At 41.0% G+C, this 18,927-nt stretch overlaps 1 long non-coding RNA gene across 1 annotated transcript in view; it reads left to right on the forward strand.

Annotated features, from left to right (window-relative positions):
* Window positions 1-542: 542 nt before the first annotated feature.
* Window positions 543-18,927, forward strand: part of LOC147021790 (uncharacterized) — a 59,181-nt gene continuing 40,796 nt past the window's right edge. Inside the window, exons 1-2 of the long non-coding RNA XR_015060606.1 lie at window positions 543-617; window positions 15,787-15,877. This is a non-coding gene — a long non-coding RNA (uncharacterized LOC147021790). The remainder of the gene's footprint in view (window positions 618-15,786; window positions 15,878-18,927) is intronic.

An 18,927-nucleotide genomic window follows, 5' to 3' on the forward strand; every position in this document is an offset into this window, starting at 1 on the left:
AGTTTGTTTGAAGTAATATTCCCATGGATGGTTTTTAAGATCTCTGTAAGTTTCTTCTTCATTTCCATTGCTCCAATGATGACTGGCACAATTTTGGTGTTCTTAATCTTCCAGGATCTTTTCACTTCGTTTTTGAGGTCTTGGTATTTGGTCATTTTTTTAATTTCTGTGTTGCTCGGCCAAAATCACTGGGAACTGATACCTCAATTAGTAATGCCGTTTCTTTCTGTTTTGCACATAAGTACTCTGTCTGGTCGCAATGCTTTCTTTTCTATGTTCACACGAAGTGGGATCATCAGGTCGTATGTGAGCTGTACTTCCTTGTTCTCCATTATCGCTTTTGCTTCATGTTTCCATGAGTTTAGTGGAACTGTGATATTGAAATTTCTGCAGATGTGCTAGGGGATTACTTTACAAACCTTGCTTGTTGTGATTTTGTGTGTACAGCTGTTCTGGCATGAGTTTTTTACATCCTGATAGGAGGTTACTCATACTTTCTGTTTATACTTTGCAGAACCTACACTTGTTCGATTGACTCAGTCCTGCCATATTCTTAAAGCCATTCTTGTAGTGTCCCCTGGTCTTGGGCATTAATAATGATTAATTCTCCATCCCAGGTGAGCTGACCTCTTCTTTGTGTATGCCAAATTTGTCGAACTGTTTTTTTTTTCTTTCTTTCTTTTTAACCTTCCTGCTCTTTTATTGTTTTCCCAGTTGTCAGTGTATATCTCTTGATATTTCCTCTTTATGTTTTTCTTTCGTCTTTTTTTTTTTTTTACAATCGTTTGGGTTGTATTCATTGCTGTTTCATGTGCGACATCTTCCATTTATGTGTATGTGTAAAAACTTTGAATTGTGAAGATGCAATACTGGGTTGACTGACTGTCTGAACAGCTGAGGTTGTGGATCTCCTGATGTCAACCCATAGCCACAGTTGTTGACCCACTAGTTGGAGAGATTCTGGGTTGAAGGGGTCAACCACAATGAAGAAGAGATCCCACCTGATCATTCAGGCAGTCAGAAAATTTATCAATTGCTTATAGAGTTAATAAGGTTCTTATTTGAGGTAAACAACTATTTCAAGGTTTGCAATCAAGATAAAGTGAAGTATATGGTGTTGCAGAATTTGTATCACCAGCAATGAACCACACCTTAAAGATGGATTAATTCCCCCACTGAAATGATGTCGATCGCATACTGGCTTCCACCAGATGGTGCTATATGAAACACATTTACATTAAGAGAGTTGGGTTCCTTAACCCACCCTGAACCCTGGGGGCTATTTTTTTTTACCACATTAAACCAAGATTGAGTACAACCACCAGTTTTCCACGCATTCCACTCAGCAGTTCACTTCTAATTTGTTCCCACTTCCGGGAGTATGATTTTTTTATGTGTCTCGAGTCGACGCTCGTGGAGGAGAAATAACATGGAACAGATGAGGACATCAAAGAATTCACCGAAAATAGCACTTGGAAGAGCGCATACCTCCATCAGGCTGAAAAGTTTACGTTTTGTATCCCACAGCCCACTGATAGGCCGGATCTGGACCTGGACCTCCAAAATTTAATTGGCTTGTTGTTGTCATCTACCAAACTCATCCAGTCAGTTTTGTCTGAATCCGTCCGTAACTTTTTGAGATATTGTGCTATATATCGTTTCTGGCCCTATCTCTCAATGGTGAAGAATCACTAAAAAAATTCTAGGATCCGGATCCGCATCCAAATCTCCAACAAAATCTACTCATTTCACTCTTGTCATAGACCAACGTCTCCTCCAAATTTTGTTCAAATTCGTCCACAACATGTTGAGATATCCTGTTCACAGACAAACAAACAGACAGGCAGACAGACAGTGGTGAAAAACGAACCTCTACCCACTTTTGGTGGCAGAGGTATTGATTACATGGAAAGAGGAGAAAGTTTCATCTTCTTGGGTTCTAAGATTAAAGTGAGTGGAAAATGTGAAGGAGCAATTCATAGACGGTTAGCATTGGGGAGAACAGCAATGTCAGGATTGACAAAGACATGATAATACAAACCAAGACTTCCTTGGCACACCAGAACTCCTATCCACCTACAAGGCCTTCATCTATTTTTCCTCCTGAGAGTTTCCTTCTGTATCCATTCTGTCCACCCCATGCATCCTTTCCTACCCCCCATTCCTCCCCACATCCATTGTTTGTCCCAGTCTCCCTCTTTCTTGTTCTTAAACTCTGCTGTTGGTGTCCCCCTCTTTCTACTGTTCCTTTTGTCCTGCTAAGTCCTGATCCATTCAGTGTGCTAGCTCTTCCATGAGCCTTGACTCTGTATACAAAATGAGCAGGCTGGTGAATACTCTGGTACATTCAGTTTTAATGTATGGATGTGAGTCATGGATGGCAAAAAAGAAAGAAAGGAAGAAAATTGACAGTTTTGAAATGTGGTGTTGGAGATATATGTTACAAATTCCATGGACTGCAAGAAGAACAAACAAATCAGTCCTTGAAGAAATTAGACCTCCATGTACAGAAGTCACTTCACAGGGCGCACATGTGGCGAGTACTGCCTGTATGCACCGTGTCATAGAGTTCACCAGCATCTGTAATTCTGCAGGAGGGATTCGGCACCATTCTTCCACGAGAAAGTCAATCAACTCACACCTGTTCGATGGAGGTATAAAATGCGGTCTCGGGCTTCTTTCTAGAATATCCCATCAATGCTCGAATGGCTTCAGATCTGGTGACTGAGTAGGTCATGACATATGAATAACATCAGTGTCATGCTCATCAAACAATTAGGCGACCACAATGCTCTCTGGATGGGGACAATGGGGGACTCTCCTTTTGCAGCCATACGAGCCATTATTGTCGGAAACCAGGCCTGTGAAGCACTTTTACACATGACCAGAAACATGCAGGGATGTTACTTGCTTAATTATCACATGGGCCATACCTGTGTGGAAGCCATTGCTTGGTGTCCCTCATTTACCCAGGTGTTTCTATTTTTGTCCACTACTTGTACATCAGAAGCGCTGATGCCAAAACAGAAACTGTCATACTTTGGACATGTCATGTGTGCAGAAAACAAAAGTTTTAAGAAATCAACCATGCTGAGTAGGGTTGAGGAAAGAAGAAGAAGAGGCAGACATTGTACGTGCCTGATGGATAAGGTAAAGGTTACAACGAAGCTGTCTCTGCCAGGGCATCTAAAAGCAGTGCAGGATAAGGATGTTTGGAAAAATCTGATCATGTTCAGATTTTGGTTAAGGTCTGGATGCAGATCAGGCCTATTAGTGGGATAAAAAACATAAAGTGATCAACCTTACAGAGGTACACGCTCCACCGAGTGCCGTTCTATTTAGCCCGTATTCCCCCCCCCCCCACGCATGGCGGGAGATGGGGTTTTGCAATCGTGTGTGTGCGTGCGTGTGTGTGTGTGTGTGTGTGTGTGTGTGTGTGTGTGTCTGTGTGTCCGTCTTTCCAGGCCATAACTTTTTTTACCATTTGAGCTTGTGTCATCAAATTTTCAAGAAACCTTTTTTTTACCCCTCAGCCCAATTGGGCTAAGGGGTATTGGCGTCACAGGCGTTGTCCGGGCGTCCGGACTTCTGTCAACTTTTGGTTTCGGTCAATTTCGAGGAGAACGCCTTGTCCATTTAAATCCATTTTTGCAGTGTGTGTTGGGGCTGGGTAGAGGAAGGCTCCTTTCGATAATCAGCGCAATTCGATTCTCGGCTCGGCCACCAGGGAACCAAAACTGAAAAACTTGAAATGGCTATTTCTCCTGAACGAATGGCTGGATCATCGCCAAAATTTTATCACAGGTATATCTGATGAGGATACATGAAGCCTGGTGTTGGTGCAGTGGTTCGGGCAGCGGCTTGGAATCCAAAAGGTCCTGAGTTCAAACCCTGTTGAGCCACTGAATTAATACACCAGGGGGTTGACTCAGCCTGTCATCCTTCCGAGGTCGGCGAAATGAGTACCAGTATACTGGACCGGTGTATACCCCGGTTAAAATAGGTGTACTATATCCCTGTGTTGTAAGAGGCGACCAGGGTTGCGTCAGGAAGGGCATCCGGCGTAAAACATGTGCCAAATCACAATGCGGATCATACGGATGATCCGCTGTGGCGACCCCTAATGGGAGCAGCCGAAAGAAGAAGAAGAAGAAGATCTGATGAGGATACATGATATATAACCCGGGTTTTTGATTTGACCTACTTTTCAAGGTCACAGAGGTCAAAGTTCATACTTCGGTGTCCGGGCATCCGTCAACCTTTGGTTTCCGCCAATTTCGAGGAGAATGCCTTGTCCGATTAAATCCATTTTTGCTGGGTGTGTTGGGGTTGAGTAGAGGAAGGTTCCTTTCGAAAATGGGCATGCTGTGATTTTCAATATGGCCACCATCTTGAAATTGGTTTGCATCAAGGGGCTGAGGGGTTATGCCTGCTTTGCGGTGCTATTTTTATGACAATATGGAGAAAATAATTAAAAATTGGGTCAAATTGTGAGAGGGTAAAGTTAGAGTGACGACAAATAGCCCTTATTAATCCTGCCAAAGCACGTTGAGCATGAGATGCCCTGTTTTTAAAAATCGCTTCCATGTTTCTTCATTTATTTTCCATTGGGCTTTAGTGTGTTTGTTCAGGACACAACATTTTTAGCAATTGAGCTTTTGTCATCAAATTTTCAAGAAACTTTAATAAAGAGATTGTGGAGAACACTAATTAATAAAATGTACAATTTTTTAATGTTGCCTTCGTCAAGTTTAGTCCGAGTATAAAGTGGATGCGGACAGACTTTGCATTTTGAAATGCTTTCCAGTTTACCTTTGTGTCAGCAAAAACCATATACAGGGTCATAGGAGTAATAGCCTCAGAAGGTGTGAGTTGCATTTGATGAGGGTTAAAATGGGGGGAGGGGGAGGGGATAACATTAGCTTAGAAGCACACACACACACACATACACACACACACACACACACACACACACACACACACACACACACACACACACACAAACACACACATATGACCGAGACCGGGCGTACCCCAGAGGTGACATGGGAGGTAGCGGGTCTGCATCATCGTCACTTCGGGGTTGGAGGGGTGGAGGTGCAGCATGGATAAGGAGATGGCTTGGTTCATGAATCGTTCCTTGTTGTGGGGAAGATCGATGCTTCAGTACTGGGGAAGGCTCCGTTGAGCACAGCATGGATAAGGAGACAGCTTAGTTCATGAGTCGTGTTTCCTCGTTGTGGGAAAGATTGATGCTTCATTACCGAGGAAGGCTCCGTTGAGTGCAGCATGGTTAAGGAGACAGCTTGGTCCATGAGTCATGGTTCCTTGTGGGGAAGATCGATGCTTCATTACCCGGGAGAGCTTCGTTGGGTGCAGCAAGGACAAGAAGACAGCTTGGTCCATGAATCGTGGTTCCTTGCTGTGTGGAAGATCAATGCTTTGGTACCAGGGAAGGTCCCGTTGTGCGCAGCATGGATAATGAGACTACTTGGTCCAATCATTTGTGGTTGCTTGCTGTAATGAAGATAGATATTTCAGGATTGGGGATGCTAAGTCTTCGTGACTCTCGAGTGGAGATGATAACCGGTGACAGCAGCGCATACACACAGGCACACAAACAAATACCTGATTCATGACTTACACATACACATGCACAACTGTGAGTTATACACATATTATACATTTTACATATACACATATCAATATGTGACCATACACATATGATATGTTACAAATACATATTATACATGTACATATATTTATGTGACATAATACATATTATAAACACACACACACACACACACACACACACACACACACACACACACACACACACACACACACACACACACACACACACACACACACACACACACACACACCCTCTTGGAGAAAGCAAAATGGCTGGCTGTAACAAAAATACGCTAAACAATGACACTCGGTCACAGAAAATGACTAAAGGGACATGGACCCCTGACCTCTCTTCGGCTGAGGCCTAAATCTGTGTGGCGACACCGAGCATCCGGAATGTTTGCTTAAAAGAATAATGACTGCACCTTCACCAGTGAGGAAGGGGATTTCTGTCTCATTATAGGACAGAGTTCTACACCAAAGCATAAAGTTAAAAAGGTGTCACCTGTTCTACAACCAACAACTACTAAGTTCCACATGAATCTGCGAAGATTAAATGAACAGAGCCGGAGCTTAGAGGAGAGAGAAATCATCCTCCACTCCAAAGCGTATTCTGCACATAAAGCATGGAGGACTAATGATGAAGGAGAAAGATTCATGAACCAATTGGCAATTTGGTTCGTGCATCATGATCCTTTACTGAAAAAAGGAGGTGGAGATGTTGAGTTCTGGGAGAACTTCCTCCCACCTCCTGAAACCCACAAATGGAGATAACAACTAACGAGTGAATATTAGAAATACCATCCAGGGTAATCGCATAGTCGACTTCAGTGGGGAAATTATAACCATAAGAATTCACTTAAATATCACAAAAATATCATAATAAAAATATTATATTTTATATAAATAAACGAGAAGATTCGACAGTACAGTAAACATATTTAAATGGTTATTGTAAGTAAGGAGGCACGAGTTATCCAAATATAAGGTGGTTATGAAAGATGTGAATGGGGTGTTCTTTTCACCGTACTATAAACAAGGCGAGGGTGTTTATCTTGGCAGCGGAAAATATTATAAACCTAAGAGACAGCTAGGTATGGGTGAACAAAAATATTTTTAAGATTCAGCAATATATACCATTCTATTTTAATAACCATTTTTTTGTTGGGGCTCTCAATTTGCTAATGGGATAACTTTGTTAATGTGCTCACTTTTTTAATGACAGTCATTGAATTTGTTTTCTTTTTAATTTCAAAAGGTCCAAAGTTGTTTTCGACCGAATTGTGGAGTTATGGATCAATTCATTAATTCGACAGAGCCAGGAGTTAATGTGGGTGATTGTTAACTTGTTTACTTGTAAATATTTTAGAAAATGGTTATGGTGTGAACCATTTTATAAGATGTTCTTTAAAATGGACCATGAACCATCTTCGAGGATGATTTTTTTGTTTTTCAATTATTTAATTGTTCAAGTGGGTTGGGGCACCATTTCATATAAATGGGAGAGCGATTGAGCGAAATGGGGTAGAACTCTCATTTCTACACCACTCTTATGGCATCTGTTGAGGGGGAAGTTTTGGTCAAATATTTTCACGAACCACCTGATGTGTGACTGGAGATTATTTTGGCAGAATTATTAATTTGGTCATGGTTTTTGTGATTACTCACATACTCTACAAATTCCACCAGGGATCTTTAATGCCCATCAGCTAATGTTAGCAGATAGGACACCCAGCTTAACCTCCAACCTGTCCCTGCTGCAGATTGTGCATTTTGTGATGTAACAGCCTGCTTGTGAAGCACCAATCCAACAACAGAAAGTTATTTCGGAAATCAAACCCAGGCTAGACAGCTCAACAGCTCAAAGTTAAGTGCGATACCTCGACACTATCCTTCCAGATGTGAATACATTCTCCACAACCCCATAATATACGCTGCTACAATATTTTTCTGTTGAGAGCATATTGGGATAAATTAGAAATAAAAACTAAGGACTGGACACAGAGGCATGAGCCCAGATAATAGCCAAATAAACCTAACAAATAGGAATGAAATGAAATTCAGGAAACACAGAAACCAAACCACGATCATCAGTAGCTCCATTAGCAGATAGCACCATGTTGAGTTGGAGCCTCAGATTCAACAGTAGTTATGGTGACTTTGGATTTTTTTTTTTAAGGCCACATGTGAACCCTCTCGATTACATGATCCACAACTACTAAAGATCTATACAAATCTATACACTGGTGCTTGAAGATGCGCAGCTTCGTTATGGGTGTTCCATTTTCTTGAGCAGCTACTTTAATTGGTATAAAAATTGTGTGCTCAAGAAGATGTATTCCATGAGGGAGACCTAAGCTTCAAACATAACAAATGTAAAAACAGCACTATTTTACCTTTTGCACTTTGGACAACGTCCCAAAAGATCAGCAGGATGGAATGCAATAACGAAGAAAGACCTACCTGCAAAACGGCCTTTGAACTTGGCTAAGAATTTTACATATCCTTTTGGATTTAGCATAAAGTTTAGCTTGTCATAAACAATTTTGTGAGTTGCAAAATCTGTTTGCTTCCTTCCCAAAACATGTTTCTGTTTTACCGCAAATGGACAACTCTGCATATTAACTGGAACATATTCATATCCACATTACGATGCTGAAGGAGGTTATGACAGACCGCAAGCCATTCCTATGCATTAATTTCGGTTATACACTGCACACAAAGTACAGATGTCGTGCTGCATTGCATGTAGGACATTTGCTGCTGAACTCGAATATTGAGTGAAGGCAGGTTGTTATTTTTGACTTTGAAATAAGCATGCTTTTGTTCTTAAGGTGGATGTCAGTCAGATATTGCATCACCATCATAGGTTATCTGTCTTATGGCAGGTGCGAGTGGCATCTGCCGAAGGGGATAACGCTGCCAATGCAAATCCCTGGGAGGTGAAATGTTTTGGTTGGTTGGCCATTGCCTTCTCATTGGGGTTGAGATTTGAACCCATAATCAGTAATTTCTAAATTGCAATACAGAAGCTCAGGCAGTTGAGCCAACCCAGAACCCAGGTATTATTTTGAGCGTCATATAAATGGTCGTGGCTGTAACCTTGTAATAATATTACGTTATAAGTGAATCACGTCACTGATCACAATATTGTGGAACAAAGTCATTGACTATATTTAAACTGAAGTTAAAAATTTTTTTTGGAGAACAGTCCATTTCAGTGAGGTCATCACTCCCACTGCATTGGAAGTAAATTTCTGTGAAAGTTAACAGGCCATAAGCCCTTTAGTTTGTCTTCATTTTGCGGCTTTTAATTTTGAACTCTTCCCTGCTTTCTGTGCATACTGGAGGCAGGAATATGGCTGTCCCTGAAAGCATCATAGAGGCTACAAATGTTGCTCTCACAGTCATGATTCCTCCACACCTGTCTGAAGTACTAGTTTGGGAAACAGGTTTAGACTGACACAGTTCGTTATAGACAGGTGACACTCAGTTTAGAGATCAGCAACATTTTCCTCTGTCAGCCTAAACACAACCTTGCCTTGTGAGCTTACATTCAAGGAAACGTTGTCATGCTTGATTCGGTGTTTTCAACAAGGACCTTCTAATATCTTGCCATTGTCGTTCATGTTTAGTCTCCGCTGTATAACTGGCTGCACCCACAAGAATGAGGCTTCCATGGAAATGCACACATTTATGCTTGTTGAACTAGCTATTCATGTTCTATTGATCTCTTCATCTTTTATGCCTTGTATACATACTTACCAAGTGTGCAGATGCTGCCTCTGGGCTCCTTTATGTGATGTTCTTCACCCTTTTCAAGAGGTGTGAGAAAGCTAAGGCAATAAGCGGGTATGACACATTGATGCTGGATGTTAGACATTGGGAAAATGTTATACATATCACATCACCTGATGATAGACATATCAGGTCGGGTTATTTGAACTTTCGTAAACCATCAAGAAGACTGATGTTTAAAGCTGCAGCGAAAAAGGAGCCGTGTCTGTCTGTCTGTCTTTCTGTTTGTTTGTTTGTCTGTCATGTTATAACTTGAGAACGGATTAATGGATTTCAATAAATCGAACTACGGTGGATTTAGGGAACTCCCCGGAAGGTTTGTGATGAAGTTTTCTTTTTTTTTAAAACCTTTTATGGGTTTTACAAGGATTTACAAGGATTTACAAGGTATTAAGACACAGGAGGAGGCCATTCGGCCCATCATACCTGCGTCACACCAATACCAGATTTAATCAATCTGTCGATACACTTTCCCTTCGTGTGTTGCCTTTTGGCTGCAACACTGATACTTTTTTTCCGACCTCGGAAGGTCCTGATATGCTGAGTAAACCCCCTGGTGTTAATTCAGCGGTGAACAGGGCTTGAACTCAGGACCCTATGATCCCAAGCCACCACCCTAACTGCTAAGCCAACACCAGGCTACACATCAGGGTACATAGGCCTGCCTGGTGAAACTGCAAAAGCCAACTTGCGACGCTGGTTCTCCCTGCACTCCCAGGAATCCTTTTTCTTCTTGCCCTATTGACGAGCCATCACAGCAAACATTGGTATTTCCGTCAGTAAAGCGATGGGTCTTATATACTAGTTCTTTTTGTTTCTACCACCTAATATTCTTTCATTTTGACGAACACACATTGCAATTTACATTAATGGAACCACCACCACCTTAATAAGCATTGATTCTTTTTGGACCAGACAGTGGAAGGACAAAGAATCAGAGGTTCAAAGAACTAAACCTGGGACCCAGGCAGCAGAAGGACAGACAAGAGAAGGATGAACATCTGGCCTGTATGTGGAACTGTCTGGAAGAACACGAACCTTTGATGTGCCGGGACCAATGGGGAGACACCGCGAGCAAGCGGGAAGGGCTCTAAACCATACCCTTGCCAGACCAGATATAAGGCAGGCATGCCAGGGAGCCATCAGGGAGAGATTGAGAGACAACACCGAGGGGCACCAAGGCAGCACCACCAAGGGGTACGAGAGTGGAGCTTTGCATGAGTATGTTGTTGGCTGCCTATGTGGCTTTGTCTGAGTGGGAGGTTACATTCCTGCTCGACTCTGCCCCGGCCAGAGTATAATTGCCTTCACGCATCTCTGAATGAGGCGGTAATGGGTTCTGTGGAGTGCTGATCATCTGCATATCTCCTCTATACCAACCGATGAACTTGGCAGTTCCCAACCATCTGTACACATCAAACCGACACACTCTTACCCTGAGTACCTCCTTTCACACACACCCCCATCCACCCTCCCCCATTCACATTGGACCCAATGCAGGCCTGCACTGTCTGTATCTGGTGAGTAGGAGTAATCGCAAACTCCACTCTTCTCTCCATCTTCTCATACTCTCGCCTATCTTTCCGATTCCTATCTAATCTCGTTGATTGATGACGCATCATGTCCTGTTTAGCAATAAATAAGATTGTTTTAAGTGGGCTTCATGAATGTTAAGGTCACCACTTTCCTCATCTATCTTTTCAATATCCTTCTGTTGCTTTGATTGTAAATATCTGTCATTGTGCTTCATTTGACCGTGAATTAGTGTGTTCTGTTTGATTGTGAATAAATGTGTTCTTTATGTGTAATTGTAAATGACTGTGTCGATGAACTAAATGTGCTTGTTAAGGTTTGAGATTTTTCCGAACAGTTCATCTTTCTTTTCCTCCATTGGTCCAGCATAGTCTGCATGTGAGTGTTAGCCATAGAGTTATACCCTATGTGATTTGCTCTTGTTAGCCAGAGCATACTCACTGTATCATTTGGCAGTAATCCGGGGGTGCATTGATGGCGCGAGATCACCCTTGGTGTGGCCGTCCAAAGGTGTGGTACCACACAAAATTAGTGAAACCCTGCCAGGATTGACAGTACCAATCAGCGTTCATGGTTGCTTAGAAACTCGCAGGCATGCAGAGTTATTTGTGCTCAGTGGCCTCAGGACTGGGCGTTTGGGAGGAACTCGAGCACGAGTGCTTCCTCTCATGGCGAAGCTCGAACCCCGGATCTGTAACTATATATGCATATATGTATGTACATACATGTACACGACTGGTGAAAAGTTTTAGAACACCCCCATTTTTCTAGTTTTTACTGAAAGTTAAGCAGTTTAATGTTTCAATGTACTCTGAAATTAAAGCATAGAACAAATAAGCAATTTCAGATAAAAATAGAATCGTTTTGTTGAACAAAATTTAATCTAAATTTTTGACTCATCAAAGTAGCCACCTTTTGCAGATATAACAGGCAACCATACTTGTGGCATTCTTTGTACAATGGAAATCAAACATTGTTTGGAAAGTTCTTACCAACACTGTTGCAGAAGTTTCCACAAATTTGTTGCATTTGTAGGTTACTTTGCTTTCACCCTTCTGTCCAGTTCATCCCAAATCAGCTCGATGGGGTTTAAATCTGGAGATTGTGCTGGCCATTCCATGATTTGAAGCCGACTTTCTTGTTCTTTTATTCTAAAGAAGTTCTGACAGAGCCTGGAGGTATGTTTTGGGTCATTATCTTGCTTTCGGATGAATCCCTGACAAACTAGGCATCGACCAGAGGGTATTGCATGGCGCTGCAAAATGCTGTGGTTGCCCTTTTGGTTCAGGGTGCCAGTCACTGTGTGCAAGTCGCCGACTCTGGATCCAGCGAAAGAGCCCCAGATCATCACGCTTCCTCCTCCATGTTTGACAGTTGATGTGACACACTGAGGATCCATCCTTTCGCCGACTCGACGGCGTACAAAAACCCTGCGTGATGAACTGAAGATTTCAAATTTTGATTCATCGGTTCATGAGACCTTCTTCCTGTTTGCAGTCGTTCACTAGCGGTGCTTCATGGCCCAGGCAAGCCTCTTTTTCTTATTTCGCCGTCTTAGCAATGGCTTTCTTCCTGTCACTCGACCTGTCAAACCTGCAACTCGAAATCTTCTCTTCACAGTTGAAACTGAGACTTCCTTACTTCAACCAGTGTTAAGCTGTGCTTGAAGCTGCTGTCCTGTGAGCCACCTATCACGCAAGCTGTTGACTCTCAAAAACTTGTCTTCTGATTGTGTTGTGGGTTTGGGAATGCCAGACCTCTTCCTGTCAGAGTTTCCTCCAGTTTCCAAGTCCCTTTTGATGGTGGAGGAAACTGTACTCACTGACACCTTGGCATTTTGCAATTTCTCAAAAGGAAAGATCTACACTTTTAAGGGTTATAATGGTCTGTCTGTCTTCCTTTGTTAATTGTCTTTTTCTCACCATTATGAGAGCAATATACTACTTCCTGCAGTGCAATATTGTCCAAATAATGCTTCAGAGGGTGTAGCAACACAGTCTGTTCCAACACTGCTTTTATATGGACAGAGGGTTTGTAACTATTCAACAAAAATTTGGACACCTGAAGGAATTGTTTGCATCAACTTTCAAGGCTTAATTTACTTCCAATGCTGCAGAACAGCTGCAGTTGCTAACACTATTAATTGTTCCCTGAAAGGGCCTTTTTTAACAACTCAGTTTTTAGTAACCTAAACTTCTTTTTTTTCACCTCTAGCAGTTTACTGCTAAGCTTTGTACCATTTCTGGTTATTCACTGGACTTGAACTGCTTAAATTTCAGTGAAAACTGGAAAAATGGGGGTGTTATAAAACTTTTGACCGGTCATATATAGCGCAAAAATGTTCGGCCCACCTTACTCACCATTCTCCTGCGGTGTGCAGTATCAAGTTTTGTTCAAATCGGGCAACGAAAAAATTATTATAAAATCAATTCCCGATTCAGTCAAGTACTCTTCGGGAGTATTTGGTCAATGCAAACAACATCAGCTGTATAGTTCACTTGAGGTATCCTTTTTATTATGCCTCCGCACCAAGGTTGCTGGAGGCATTATGTTTCTGGGTTGTCTGTCCGTCCGTTCGTCTGTCCGGATTTTCGTTTACGTGATAACTCAAGAAGCAAATTGTCGAATTTAATCAAACTTGGTATAAAGGTAAAGTAAGATAGAGCAATTAAGTGATTAGATTTGGGCCAGATGTTGTAAAGGTCAAGGTCAAACTATGAAATTTCACTTTTTACGCCCTAACTCAAGAAATAAAAGACATAATTTCATTAAACTTTGTACAAATGTAAAGTAAGACAGGTCAATTAAGTAATTAGATTTTGGGCCAGATGTGGTAAAGTTCAAGGGTCAAAGGTCGAGGTCAAACTCTGAAATTTCACTGTTTACGCCCTAACTCAAGAAATATTGGACAGAATTTCATCAAACTTGGGACAAAGGTAAAGTTAGACAGGGCAATTAACTGATTAGATTTTGGGCCAGATATGATAAAGGTCAAGGGTCAAATATGTCAAACTCACGTGTTTGTGCGGGAGAGCGGAGGCATACCCGTCGACTGCGTGCAGTAGAATTACTCTAGTTTTTCTTGAAATTATTAATTTAAAAATCTCAAACATTTTGTATAGGCAAAGAACGATTTATTTTTAAGCATAAAATAAACATTGCCATTTTGATCTAATACTTCTGTGTTCATTAATACAAAAAATTGTGCTTAGAAGATTACGCACAATAATTTATTCGACTTTCTTTTCTCCATTTTTTTTTTCACATTGGCGTGCAATATTAAGTTTCGTTAAAATCAAGCAACGAAAAAATTTATTAAAAAATCAATTCCGGATTCAGTCAAGTACTCTTCGGGATTATTTGATCAATGCAAACAACCTGTGGTATAGTTCGCTGGAGGTATGTTTTTTGTTTGTTTTGAAATGTTTTTTTTTTATCAACCACTGTCACGACGAGAACCCAAAGAGTTCAGGGGTCATCTAGTACATATATATATATATATATATATATATATATATATATATATATATATATGTATCGACATATATCTATATATGTACATACATACATACATGCATACAAACAAGTAAATTTCAGTGTGTGTGTGTGTGTGTGTGTGTGTGTGTGTGTGTGTGTGTGTGTGTGTGTGTGTGTGTGTGTGTGTGTGTGTGTGTGCGCGTGTGTGTGTGTCTTCCATAATGCCATAACCATGAAACTGAGCAGCCTGAATCTTTGCATGCATACGAAGGGAACTCCACGGAGGTGCATGAATAAAAATTAGGTGTTTGGGTGAATTAAAACACCCCTTTTGAAGACTAATTATTAATGACGTTATTTAATTATATCCTTCATCAGGGATCCTTGGCCGTCTCACTTTCTGAGGTCTTAAGACATATCCTGGGTGACCTCGCTGGGGTATGAAGCCGCTATGTTTTTTGGCCTGCCCAACCATGCCTTGACTCGGAACAGGCCGCAATGCTTTAACGATGAAGTTATTTTTTATTTTATTTACTTTCCTCACTCGTGTTATCGAATGCCTGTTAATCATAGTTACCAATTGCTAGATACTTTGGAATGCTTATAAACGCCTGGAGACGCCAGCAACTGTGGCTTTATTTAATTTCCCGCCCATGCCATAACCCCAAGAATCTCTTAAATTAAGAAGAAATACAAAATTTAAGCTCCAGACTTGAACTTAGCAGCAGTTCTGATGCTAAATAAGTGTTCATTTGTCCAATTTGGACATTGCATGGGTGTTTCTGAGTGGATGGTTTTATCGATGGCAATTGGTAATTGCTTGCCAAGCCAGGCATTCCATTGGAGTGCTTGCTTGAGTGCTTAAGCCATTTACTGAGCATCCCATGGTCGATAGCAGTACAGTTAATGTCCTGATCAGGATGTACAGTCAACAGTTCATACAAGGAAATGGTGCATATACAGCACAAACGCACGTGCTACATATGGGTAGATTTGGATCTGTAGAGACTCTCCGTGGGTGTGTGGGTATTCCATGCCTGTTACAGGCGCCATGGTGGCAAAGTTTGACCTTATATCTTATGGAACTTTTATCAGGTTTTCCTTTGTCCCCACGACTGTTGTTAAAGCATTTGGTTGTCCGGTGTGATTTACAAAGGTTATATGTTTCTCTTTGTGAGTTTCAAAGGAAAAATATATTTGACTAGCAAATACCACCTGTTGCTTTTCTGATATATATATATATATATATATATATATATATATATATATATATATATATACATATATATATATATATATATCTTATTCTAACCATTCACTGACTATCCATCCATCCATCCATAGGGACCATACTGTGTGCAGAGCGTTGCTGCTGCCTAAGCAGTCTTCTTGGCTATTGGGCACAATCCTGGATGGGTCGCCACTCCGACACAAGGTACCGGCAAGCTGGCACTCATTTTGCCAACCTCAGAAGGATGACGGGCAGAGTCAACCCCACCCGGTATTAATTCAACAGCCGAGTGGGCTTTGAACTCGATATACTAGAATCCCAAGCCCACCATCCTAACCATTAAGCCAACACCAGGCATATTCACCAATCGACTCACTGATATAAATGTTTTATTCCTTCCAGGTGACGTAAAAAGCTAAAATTTTTCTTGCCAATGGACATCAAAGCTGACACACCTGAAAAAGTCACAGAACTCTCAGAAAGTGTCTGTAAATGAAAATATAAATAAATAAAAAATTAATGCAGGTGAGTGACCCAAGACAATGGGGGAATATGGTAATTTCATGAGCCGACATACATCAAAGCTGATACACTGGGACAAATCACCGAACCTTTGCAAAGTGTCCTTAAATGAAAACATAAAGCAATTTAAAAAAAATATATAAAAAAATTAATGCAGGGGAGCAACACGAGACAATGGGGAAGCATGGTTGGTTAATGCGAACAATATGAACAGGATGAGTCGCTTCTGTTTCTGGACGCCTTGGTGACGAGTAATCCAAATGTTAGTTCAAATACCACAGTGTATGGAAAACCCACCTAGACGGATCGTTGTCTTGATTTTGGGTCTTGCCATATTTTGGGTCTTGCCATCGGATGCATCGAAAGAGCTGTGGTAAACACACTCGTGAAAAGGGCAAGGAATATACCATCCACTGTCGAGGGCAAGAGGAGCGAGGTCAAGCATCTTAAATGGGTATTAAAAACCAATGGCAACCCGGACCACATCTGCCCACAAAACAAAATGGTACTGGCAGCTCCAAGGCCTCCAATGCCTTTTGTGCCAGGAGTATCCCAATGGATTGGCAGGTTTTGGGGACTGGTAGGGGTGATGGTTAATTATCAACCGGTATACACCTTGAGACGAACTCTGACCAACGTCAGAGAATACAAAAGAATGACCGCATAGGTGTGGCATACACCATTCCATGTGACTGTGGTGCAGAATACATAGGAGAGACGGGAAGAACTTAGGCCAGCGCATCAAACAACATCAGAAAGCCTTCGAGTGCAATCACCCGGAAAGGTCTGCTATCGCCAAGCATGGGTGAAGGGCGGGCCATGTTCCTCTATGTGACAATGTGAACATGCTGGCGGTATCCTCGAACCATGCTAGGACACGAATGTTAGAAGTGTGGCACACTGGGAAAACGAGGTCAGCTCTGACAGAGGAGACTGTGGCGTGATCACAGGCTTACGGATCCCTCATATACAAATGCACCAGAGAGGTGCCGATGGTGGTAGGAGGACAGAGGCAAAGTGGGATATAACCAACGAGGATAACAAAGGCAACACATGACTTGGAGAGATGCAATACAAGCTTGTCACGGGTCAAAGGTCACGAGGTCCTGCAATACAGCTTTGTGATTGGTCAACGGAACAGGCCCACCACCTCCCCCAGGTATATGTTGGAGGAGCTAAACAAGAAAAATGCTCTTGATAAAGGTAAGTAGAGCCCCAATGCATGTAGGGTTGCTGGCTGAAACGTCGAGTCATTTGGACAAAACTCTCGGAATATAGTTATATTGGGTAGTCGATGTAGTCGAAAAAAAAAGTCAAAAAAAAATATTTGAGTGTTTTTTTTCTACCCTTATTATCAGTATTTCCGTCAATATGTTTGTTGGGTAGTTAATCTAGTCGAAAAAAAAATCAAAAAAAATTTTGGATTTCTTTTTCTACCCTAATTATCAGTATTTCCGTCTATGTTGGGTAGTCGATCTAATGGAGAAAACAAATCTCCAAATTTTTTTTTTGAGATTTTTTTCTTTCTACCCTTATTATCAGTATTTCCGTCGATATGTTGGGTAGTCGATGTCGAAAAAAAATCTCAAAAAAAGTTTTTTGATTTTTTTTTCTACCCTTATGTGTTGGTCATGGTGTCGGTCTGTCCGTGTGTGTGATTGTCAGGGGTTTTTGACCCCCTTGCAGTTGTTCGATTTTGATGAAATTTGGGTGGTAGGACCAGTTTATGACCTCGTTGTGCTGCGTAGGTACTGGTTGCTAACGCCCCTTTGGTTGCCTAGCAACGGGACTTTGAAATTTTTGAAAAATCCTAAAACATTAATTTTTTCGAAAACCAAAAATCAAAAGATGATCGTTTGTGGGCAACACATTCAGCCTCCTTGACAAAAAAATTCAGCCCGCTCCCATGAAAACTGGTGGAGAAGATAGACTTTGAATGAACCCTGGTCGAAAAAAATAAAAAAACGAAGTTCGTTATATCTCAGAGACTATGAGTCAGATATACAAAAAACTGGTATGGTAGGTTCATGGTATGTCCTAGTAATGTGTGAGAAAGAACCGTTGCTATGGACGCTTTTGTTGGCTAGAGTGGGGTGAATATACTGATTCTGGCTCACTTTTCCCCATGTAAGTGAATGGGGGATTTTCAGCGATTCATATTTTTTTCCCCAAAAAAGTAAACCCCTTTTTATCCCAAGGTATATTTATTTGTCTCCCCTTTTAACCTAGGGACACTTATTTTTTCAAATAACCAATGCAATAAGATAAAGATTTGTTCAAGTAGTAAAGTAGTAATGTGATTTGTTAAAGGTGATTCTGAAGAAATATCTGAAACATGTGAGCCGAGGGACACTCTTTTTCAAATAACCAATGCATATTGTTGAGCTCACTCATTGAACATAAAAAGATTTGTTCATTCTCAAATTCCTTCAATAGTTTAATTTTCTTTGCACAATAATCCCCATCTAAAATATTTAAAAAGAAAATATTTGAATCTTTATATTTTTTAAGATACCCCTTTTGTGCCATTATGAAATGAAAAACTTCTCTTAATGCTCTTGTTTGACCACCTCCTGAGCCACATATCATTTTGAGATTATACTAAATTGTTTTTTCATTGTTCAATTGATAACCATCAAAGTTTTCAGTCCATTCAAGGATATTTATTTTTTTCTTTACATCCTCTAACTTACTAGTTTTTAATTGATTTGCTTATTTGTTTTATTTACCTT

Source organism: Eptatretus burgeri, chromosome 8 (genome assembly GCF_056783735.1).
Source record: "Eptatretus burgeri isolate ZD-2024b chromosome 8, Ebu_testis_v1, whole genome shotgun sequence".
In the NCBI taxonomy this organism is placed as follows: Eukaryota; Metazoa; Chordata; class Myxini; order Myxiniformes; family Myxinidae; genus Eptatretus; species Eptatretus burgeri.